Below are 9,872 nucleotides of genomic sequence, written 5' to 3'. Positions count from 1 at the left end.
CTGTGGACCAATCAGACTGCTGCATTTTGAATCCTATTGTTCTAGGACCAATCAGACTGCTGCCTTTTGGTTCCTAGTCAACTCAGTACATAACACCTCATGTCTATGTAGTCATCCATTTTCTATCTTCAGTTGTGATGGGGCTTATTTTAAGTTCCTTCTTTTCTAAAATCTCTTATTCTTCCACTCTCTATCTCCGTATGGTTCCAATAAATGTTGTGTCACCACAATGTCAGGAATACTGAGTTCCTTCAGCCTCACTTCTATAAACGCACAGGTTTAGGTATCTGTCCTTCAGTAATTTTCTGTAGGATTGAGTCTGTCACCCATTAGCTGATGAGCAGTAGATTGAATCCTGTTTGGCTTACTGGCAGGAAGCAGGATTGCTCCCCACCCCCGATCCACTGAGGGGCAGGGAGCTCAATCCTACTTGGGTCACTATATCCCCACACCACTGCTGGGTGGAACCACCCACCAGACAATCACCTGACTTCATTATGCTAGATGATTGACAAGTAGGTGGTCCCACCCACCTCTCAAAGTTGGCCTGTAGAGATAAAGGTGTGGTCCACCCCGCTCTATAAGGTCATAAGAGACTGCACTAAATTGTATAGTGCTGGAGTCTCATTAGTGTTTACCTTCAAGCCTGAGAGTTTCTAGATCATCACATGTAAGAGCTGGGGCTGTAGACTTTAGTTGATTAATTGGTTAGATTAATTTATTTATAACATTTCAATGAGCTAAAAAGGAGCTATCGATTAATGAGTTAGATTTTTAAATATGTTAACTTATTTTTTTATTAGTAGTACTTATATAAACTCCCTATGGCAAAACACCATGTTACAAGAGGAATTAGCTCCTGTGTAATTGGAGAATGTCTTTTCTAAAATACCTGTTGCCACATATATGTGCATCGTCTAAAATCAATGGTTTGCTTATTGTAGAACTATAGTCACATCTGCAGATCTTTGGTTGTGACATTGAAAAGCCTTTATGGCTTAGAAACGGAATAGCTGAAGGTCCACCTATCTCCATCTGTACCTACTGATGTGCTAAGTGTAAGAAAAACACTGGGGCCTAATTTGAATAATAAAGTGCTTGATATCTGGTGGGCGGGGCTTGTGTGTTTTGCTCTGGAATCAGCCCCTCCCTTCGGTGTGTGTTCCATTAGTTGTGTTCAGTTAAGAGGGACCAACTGCCTCTTCTTGTTTTCTTGCCTCAGACTTGCCTCGTGGTGTTGTATTTAGTTTCACTATGATAATTTGTTACAGGTTTTTTATTATTATTCAAGCTTGTTTACATTTACATGAGCCACTTATTTTTCTCAAAGAAAAAAGAAACTCTGCTGAAGAAAGGTGTGGAATATCCTAAAAACTGTGTGAGTATAGGGATATTCCCAGTTTGTCAGGAGGATTGGTTTTGTTAATCATCCCCCCACCTTCACAACAATAATTTATGGCTTAGAAACAGGATAGCTGAAGGGCCACCTGTCTCCATCTGTACCTACCGATGTGCTAAGATCTTATGTGGAGGGCTTCTTATTCATGGATGTGCTTGGCATCTGAGGTCAGACTGGTAGCTATCAGAGTCAGGGCCTTCTCAGTGGCGGCACCAGCAGTTTCCCCAAAGAAATTCCCCTGGCACTTACCTTACTGTTCCTCTAGTGCCAGACAATTTTTATTTATTTTTTTGGAGCTTGTTTTATACAATTTTTTTCCTGTCAACTTTTTTAGGCTGATTTCATGCTTTGGTGACCTTTTGCTTGTTGTGATTTTGTAGTTACATTTTATTTGTTTTGTTCTTTTTGTAAATTGTCAAGGGAGCAGTGCTTTTTTCTAAAAAAGAATCAGGAAAAATAAATACAGTAAATGGACAAAAGTACAAAGATTCACAAAATGTTTAGGGGTATGTGTACCGCCGGGGTGGGGGGAGCCCTGCAAGGGGGTATAACTGAAGTAGAGTATGAGAATATTTAAAATAAATAAACTAAGACTGCAATCCTATACAAACCCTGTTGAATACAATGGGACTCATTTCTGGAAAGTGCCTTACATGCTTACAGTGTTCTCCCATTCTGATGCTGATTGGGTCCACCCAAACCTAGCTTCAACAGTCGCACATCTTAGGTTACTCCCAGATCTTCCCCAGCTAGTCCAATCTGACAATGAGTAGAGTGTGATCAGCGGTAGATCATCGGCTTTCCACAAAGAAGGTCCCAGGTTAAATCTGTGACATCTTCAGGCAGGGCTGAGAAAGGCCCCCATCTGAAACCAATGGTCTGCCTCAGTATAAGCAGCTTCCTATGAGTCACTGATTGCCATCCTGTATGCACCCTGACTGAGAAATAACACTGAAAACCAGGCCATCGTTCCCAAGAAGATTCTCCCCCTCCACCCTCATTATAAAGAATTTAAGCAGAATGTGGCCTGAAGCAGATCTTCTGCTTAATAGCTGTGTAGATTAAGGAAGTTTTTAAAAAGAACCATTCTGTGCACTGTTGACTCACATTTATTACTCCCATTGGATTACTGGGAGAGTAGTGATGTTTTTAGTATTGAGGTTAATTTTGATGGACAGGTTAGGGTTAGGGTTAAGACAGAAAGAATCAAAGATTAAAAATCACACACACAAGCAGGGTGCGAGCATTTTTAAAGTTTAAATTTCAGTTGTGTCTTCTGCTTCCACAACTTAACAGTTTTTCTAGGAGCAAATGGATTCTATGGTAAATCATTCTCATTCTTTTTTTCTTTAATGCACCTCCTTACATCTACCTCAAAGTGTCAAATACTAGCCAGAGACTCATTTGTATCACAGAAACAAGAAATTTCATAATGAATGCTCCTACAACTGAGACGCATACGCTCTCTTCAGTACAACTGTAATTTACTCGTCTATTTAGTAAATGGGGTCCAGTGTTTACAAAGATTGAGCAGACAAAGCGAGACTGAAATATGCTTTGCTGTCTTCGTTTCCTTAAGGATAATGTGGTACACAAGTTAACTTGGACATGAAAACAACATGCAACAATGGCCCCAGAACACATTTTAGTATCTTATGTAGGAAACGCTGGGTGGCTCTCCTTACCCCCTGCCTACAACAGTAGATGTATGAAAAATGGTATAACTGCCATTTAATACCCCTGCCCAAATTTGTTCACTTTGCTTTGAGAAATAGTAGGATCAGCCCTAATAACACCTCTGTGCCAGAGTGGTGAGTATACCACAAATGCCCACGTTGTGCTGAGAAACGTGAAGACTCCCAGTATCTGTCTTGAGCAGAAGTGCCAGCTACCCTAGCCCCAGCCTGTGTCAAAAGGGAAGACCAATTGTGTCACCTTTCATGCTAATTCTCAGCGCCTGTCCCAATGCTGTCCAAATCAGATATAATGAGTCAGTAAAGATGAAACCCTCCCCCCAATTCAATGTACAAAAACCAATGAGACTGGTCATTGAATATTGTTTCAATACCAGCAACAGAACAACATACCTGAGGGCAAGTAGGCTAGCTTAGGAGGAACAGGGTAGACCATGTAGCACAGCCAGTTCTGCCCTTCAACACCTCATCATCACTCCTGGCCCTCCAGCATCTGCTTGTCTAAAATGACTGCCTCATTCTGCCTAATGGTAGCACTGCCCCTACAGATGTGGCACTCAGTTATGTGTGTCTTTCCTCTGACATTTTTTTCTAAACATTCTTATAAAGTTTCAAGTGGAGACATAACACAGAAGAGCTGCTCAATCTCTTTCCTTTTCATTTCCCCATTCAAAATCCCCCTTCCTCCGAGTTGCTCAGCTTAACACCCAATGTAGTTTACCTAGTCAGATTCAAGCATCCCTTGCACACTCAAGGCTGAATGCCTGACACACTCTCTAAAGGAAATATGCTGTATTCAATAAAGATATTGTTAAGAACTAAAAATGGCGAAAGCTTTCATGTCTCATCAAATATTGTGACTTCACAAATGAATGTCAATTTCCACTGCCAGCGCCCTTTTAAAAAAAATGAATAAATTTAAAGTGAAGTGACATTATCAAATACATTATTCAAGTAAGAGATGTAAAGAGCTCTTGAGGTGCCATAGCTCCTGAAGTAAAAAATAATTGGTTTCCAAAGAATATGAAGTGCTTAAGGAAGTAGCCACTTACCAATTTATTCATCCAGGAGCATTTGAAGGAGCTGCTCTGGGCATTTTCAAGGTTAAAACAAGAGTGGCTGTCTTCATTATCAAACAACAGCATTAAAATTCAAGAGTCTCCCATCCGAATACTAACCTGGCCAGGACTGACCTTGCTTAGCTTCCGAGTTTGGGCATGTTCAGGGTAGTATGGTAGCGTATGGTACTTCAAAATCAAGAGGGATAGCAACTATAATTTCAAAGAGATGTGGGTTTAGTATATTGAAGATAAAGAAAGATACTGAGGGAAGATACGTTATAATCCAGGGGCAAATGGCAAGGGTAGAACACACTATGATTAATATTTATGCTTCTAATGAAAATCAGGTGGAATTTTTTAATAAAGTATTTAAGGAAATGGAGGACATTCAAAAGGACTATATGATTATGGCAGGAGATTTAAATATGGTTATAAACAAATGGATAAGTCAAATCCTACCCCCAGAGGAAAAATTTAATAACATTACAGGATCAGCTAAAATTATGAAAAGAAAATATATGAAAGATGTATGGACAGTAATGGGGGGGGGCGAGAAGATTTTCTTCTTCTCACCAATGCATTACACCTATTCAAGGATTGATTATATCTTCATTTTTTAAAAAAACAACTTAATATCTAAAATAACAAATATGGAAATGGGAATAATAAAGGTAACTGATCATGCATTGGTTAACATAGTATTAAAAATAAAGAAAGATTATAAGGAAGCCAGAAGATGGAGGTTACATACAAGGATCTTCAATAATAGTCAAACAGCAAATAAGATAGGGAAAGAATTATAAGACATATGGAAGTTTAATGAGAAGGGACAAAGTACTCAATAATATGGTATACAATGAAAGCAGTGATGAGAGGAATTGGTATTAGGGAATCCAATAAATTGAAACAAGAAGAAGAGATGAAAAAGTTAGAGGAAGAAATTAGGACACTGGAAAATCAATATATTAATGATAAAGATAAAAGAAGTTATGCACAATTACAGGTAAAAAGGAAGGAGAAAATAAAGATATGGAAAAATTGCAGAGAGATTTAATATTCTTAAAAAGAATTTTTTGAACATAGTAATAAAAATTCCAAATTTCTGGCTAGAGCTGTACAGTAAAAAAAAGTAAAGAATTCAGTTAGCCTAATACAAGATAAAATGGGTAATATTCACAATCCGATTAAAGATAAATTGAGATTATTTCAGGAGTTTTACCAAGAGTTATATTTAGCAGGTAACAATTCTATGGGGAAGATGAAAGAGTATATAAAGACACACTGGAAGATAAAGCCAGAAAGTAAGGATGGAACAACCAACAAAAAAAGAGAAAGAAATAGAGGTAGTTATAGGGAAACTAAAAGCAGATGGATTGGGAACAGAATATTATAAAATACTTTTTAAATATTGGTTCCTAAATTAAAAGTATTATATAATTCAGTAAAAGAGGGTGAGAGGATCCCTCCATTGTGGGAACAATAAAGAATGGTCTTAATTCCAAAACCAGAAAAAGATTTGAAGGACCCAAAGTTGTATAGGCCAATTTCCCTAATAAATCAAGATGCTAAAATATTGACCACAATAATTGCAAAAAGGATGAATATTTTTATGTATAAATATATAAGTAAAAACCAATGTAGCTTTGTAGCAAGAAGACAGATCACTAGTTTAATAGGAAGAGTGTTGAATAAAATAGATTTACGTAAGAAGAAATATATTGATAGAGGGCATAGTAGCATTGAATATTGTTAAGGCTTTTGACTGTGTAGAGTGGACGGTGTTGAAAATGATTATGGAAAGCTTAGGATTTGGAGAACGATTTAAGGGATTAATATATCAATCATACTTGAGAAACAAGGCATATGTTGTAGTGAACAATGGTATAATTAATTAATTAATTTTATAATGAATGATTTTAGAGTGTTGTTTGTGTTGCACTTTGTATTGTTTTATTGTTGTTAGCCGCCCTGAGCCCAGCTTCGGCTGGGGAGGGCGGGATATAAATAAAATTTATTATTATTATTATTATTATAACAGAACAAATAACACTAGCCCAAGGTACAAGACAAGGATGCCCCCTTTCCCCAGTTTTATTTGTATTGGTCATTGAAACTCTGGCCAATGTAATTAGAGAAGATGGAAATGTAAAAGGCATAAAAATAATGGAAAAGTTAATGGGGGTGTAAATATGTACGATTATTATTATTCATTTGGCAAAGGGAGATAACAGAAATCACTGGGTTAAAGCTCTCCAAAAGTCTAGAGGTAGCATTGCTATCAATTTACCATGGGGTAGAAGGTTCGCAGGCTATGAAGGACTTGCTCACAAATTTATTGACAGCTGCACAAGTTGTTATAGCTAGGAAGTGGAAGGGGCAAGGGGAATATAAAATAGAAGAATGGTATAAAGAGGTGTGGGGTTATAGCTATTAATGATAAATTAATGTGCCATTAAGGTAAGACGGGGAATATGCAGGAGAAAAGATTTTGAGGAGATATGGAAGTTATTTGTAGAATTTGAACTGTTAAAACGGAAAGGGGTCAAACCATCGCAAGAGGTGTTGAAATTTTGGGAGGTTGGATAGTTACAATGGAATTGTCTCAGGGGAATTGTCTCAATGGAATTGTCTCAATTAAAACATTTTTAATTGTTATTATTTATTATTATTACTTTGTTAAAATAAAATAGAAAAATCAAGAGTTGTTCTCGAAATGAAGTACTCAGTTCTGCATATGTTGCCTTACCAAGGACAATGTGACTTGTCCCAAAGTGTAGACTGTTTAGACTTCCGGGTTGGCGCCATTGTTTAATGGCGGATTCCCTCCGAGCTCCGGAGGGAATCGGCTCCGTAGCGTCTGGGTCTGGCCGCTGCGGCGAAGCGGGGACCCTTAAAATCACAGGCGCGGATGCCTGTGAACACAGAGACTCGGCGGGCACCATTTGCGCCCCCCCAATCCGCGACGGAGCCTTTTTAAAGGCTTCGGAACGGAGGCAGGGTGAGGCGTGGTGCTGAGAGTACTCCCTCGTCTACGGAGTGAAGCCGCAAGCCATTGACAGAGAGCGCCAACTTCTTCCAAGATCGACTGGACTCTAAAATACTAACCCGTGAGTAATACGGAGATTGGGACTTTAAAAAAATTTAATTTTGAATTTGGAACGAGCGGGAAGGGGCTAAAAAGGAAGTCACCCCCCCCCTCTTTGTAAACAAGTTAAAGCAAAGGACTGGGCAACCAAGGTCGAGAGAACCTGTTTTCTAGTGAAAAGATCTTGATTTCACGGTTTTGACACTATAAGGATTTACTGGAGGATAAAAAGAATTTGGGGACTGGAATTTCACCCCCCCCGAGACCCGGGAACGCCCCAAGAGAAAGTCTGTTGCATGGAAGATTTTGACAGCTGTCAAGAGAGCTGCTAGTCAGCTAGTTGCCAGCTGGAAAAAGAGAACATTGTTTCTGCTGTTTTTGTGGGTTCATCTGGTATAACTTTGTTGAAAACAACGAGGGCTGATACAAAATAACTGGACTTTTGGTTTCGAGCTGAAAGGAACATTAAGGAACTAAAATCCCCCTAGAGGGGTAATAGGGATACTACACTACAAAAATGACTGGAGTATGTAAATTCCAAGCAGAACTGGACAGAGCGCTCGTTCTCTTGGGAAATTTGAAAGATGAATACAATGTTATGTCTACAAAGATATCACTACTACACTGGTCAGTAAACAACAGTTTTGAGCTGGATAAAGATTTGAAACAGGAAGCCTACTCAACTGAACAAATAAATGAAACTGAAAGTGCAGAAATGATGGAGCAAGGTGCTGTTTTTGAAGAAAATGAAGGAGAATCAGGAGACGTGCAGGAGCTAAAGGAGAGTTACAATATGAGGCCTGACATGATGATAAAAAAGGATAATAAAAATTGGATGTGGAAAGCCTGGTCTGAATGGGAGCCTGGAAAATGGAGAGATCTCCCTTGGAGGAGATCTGAAGACCTGAGGATTATAAATCTGCGGAAGGTGAAAGCTGGAGCCTTGGGGATATCTGGATCTGTAAGAAATTTGAAACAAAAGTTGGAGCCCCCCATAGGCTTTGCCTTTAAGTATGGAAGACTGGCTGGAAGCAACAAGGACTCTGCTGGTCCGGAGCCCCTTCGAGACTTGGGGTTTAACATTAAGGACCATCAAAGAGACCGGCAGAAAGGAACTGAGAGAGATAAAAGGGCCTCAGATGTGAGGTCTCCAGGTTAAATAAATAACATAAAGACTGATGGACATTGGTCGGGGATTGGAACCGGGAAAAGGGTGGGTAGAGGTTGGGAATCCAAAGGGCACATAAGGATAATTTGTTTTCTTTTTTTTTTTACTTTTAATTAGTGGTAAGGAGATTGGGTAAATCGTGGAAGGGAAATTTTGGTCGACTTTAGGAAAAAGGTCTAAGAATAGTTAATGAGGTATAAGTATTGATGTGTGTTTTAAATAAGGTAAAATTGGTTTCTTCTTTTTTAAATTAATTGAAAATAAGATTGTTAAAAATAAATGGAGGAAATGGAAAAAAGGAAGTAAAGTAAAAAATGGTATGTTAGAATAAATGTATAAGTTAAGGTAAAGAAATAAGTTAAGGACTTGCTGAACTGACAACTTAAATTGGAATACAAGAAGGGGAGGTGTGAGGAAGTCTGAGAAATAAGGTTAAGAACGATAACTTTATGTGTTTTTTCTACTTTTCTTTTGTTGTTTAATTTTGTTATGTATTTTTGTATTTTTCTTTTGTTCTGTTTATTTTTTGTTCTTGTTTGTTTTTTGAAAATGCTAATAAATATTATTAAAAAACAAAAACAAAGTGTAGACTGTTTAATCTGCTAGATATTTCACGATGTGCAGTCTACCCCTTTACATGCTAATAAACACATATTAGCATGTGAAGAGGAGCATTGAGAAAAACACACTAACTCCTCCCCTTCAGCATTTTCATCCTTCTCCATGAGTTTTAGGGTTACCGTATTTTTCACCCTATAAGATGTACCTTTCCCCTCCTAAAAAGTAAGGGGAAATGTGTGTGTGTGTTAAGGAGCGAATGCAGGCTGCACAGCTTTTGCTGAAGCCAGGAGAGCAAGAGGGATTGGTGCGCACCGATCCCTCTTGCTCTCCTGGCTTCAGGGATAGCCGCCCGAAGCCTCCTGAGCGCAGCGGTAGTGCTCCCGCTGTGCTCAGGAGGCTTCGCGTTGCTTTCGCTGAAGGATTGATCCCTCTTGCTCTCCTGGCTTCGCTTCGCTGGAGAAGCTTTCCCTCTCTGCACAGCACCCCTTCAGCGAAGCGGCAGGAGAAACTGAGCCCCTTCCATTTCTCCTCCTGCTTTGCTGGAGAGGCGCTGAGCAGAGAGGGAGAGAACTTTTTTTTTTCTTGTTCTCCTCCTCTAGGTGCGTCTTATGGTCGGGTGCATCTTATAGAGCGAAAAATACGGTACCTTTTCTGAAGTGATGAGCCTCTGGTGCTTGTGGAGGTTCTGCTCATGCTTTTGAATCCTGCTTTTCCAGGGCACAAAAATGTGTGGGGAACGTAAAAGCTGTAGAACCCAGGGCCCTCCTGCTCCCAGTGTGTTAACTCACTTTCCAAATGCTTTTAAACAGCCAACATTTTAAATTACTTCAGTTTTATTGTTGGCCACAGCAGGTCAATATTTAGCATTTTAACTGGCTAAAAGCCCACAAATGCTTTATTTAAA

General features: G+C 39.1%; 1 protein-coding gene across 1 annotated transcript in view; it reads left to right on the top strand.

Moving 5' to 3' along the window:
* Window positions 1-1,213: 1,213 nt before the first annotated feature.
* RAI2 (retinoic acid induced 2) overlaps window positions 1,214-9,872 on the top strand; it is a 100,294-nt gene continuing 91,635 nt past the window's right edge. The window contains exon 1 of the mRNA XM_053387124.1: window positions 1,214-1,378. The gene's annotated coding sequence lies outside the window, so the exon portion shown is untranslated. The remainder of the gene's footprint in view (window positions 1,379-9,872) is intronic.

Source organism: Podarcis raffonei, chromosome 4, assembly GCF_027172205.1.
Source record: "Podarcis raffonei isolate rPodRaf1 chromosome 4, rPodRaf1.pri, whole genome shotgun sequence".
NCBI lineage: Eukaryota > Metazoa > Chordata > Lepidosauria > Squamata > Lacertidae > Podarcis > Podarcis raffonei.
This window is presented reverse-complemented; position numbering and strand designations above follow the sequence as displayed.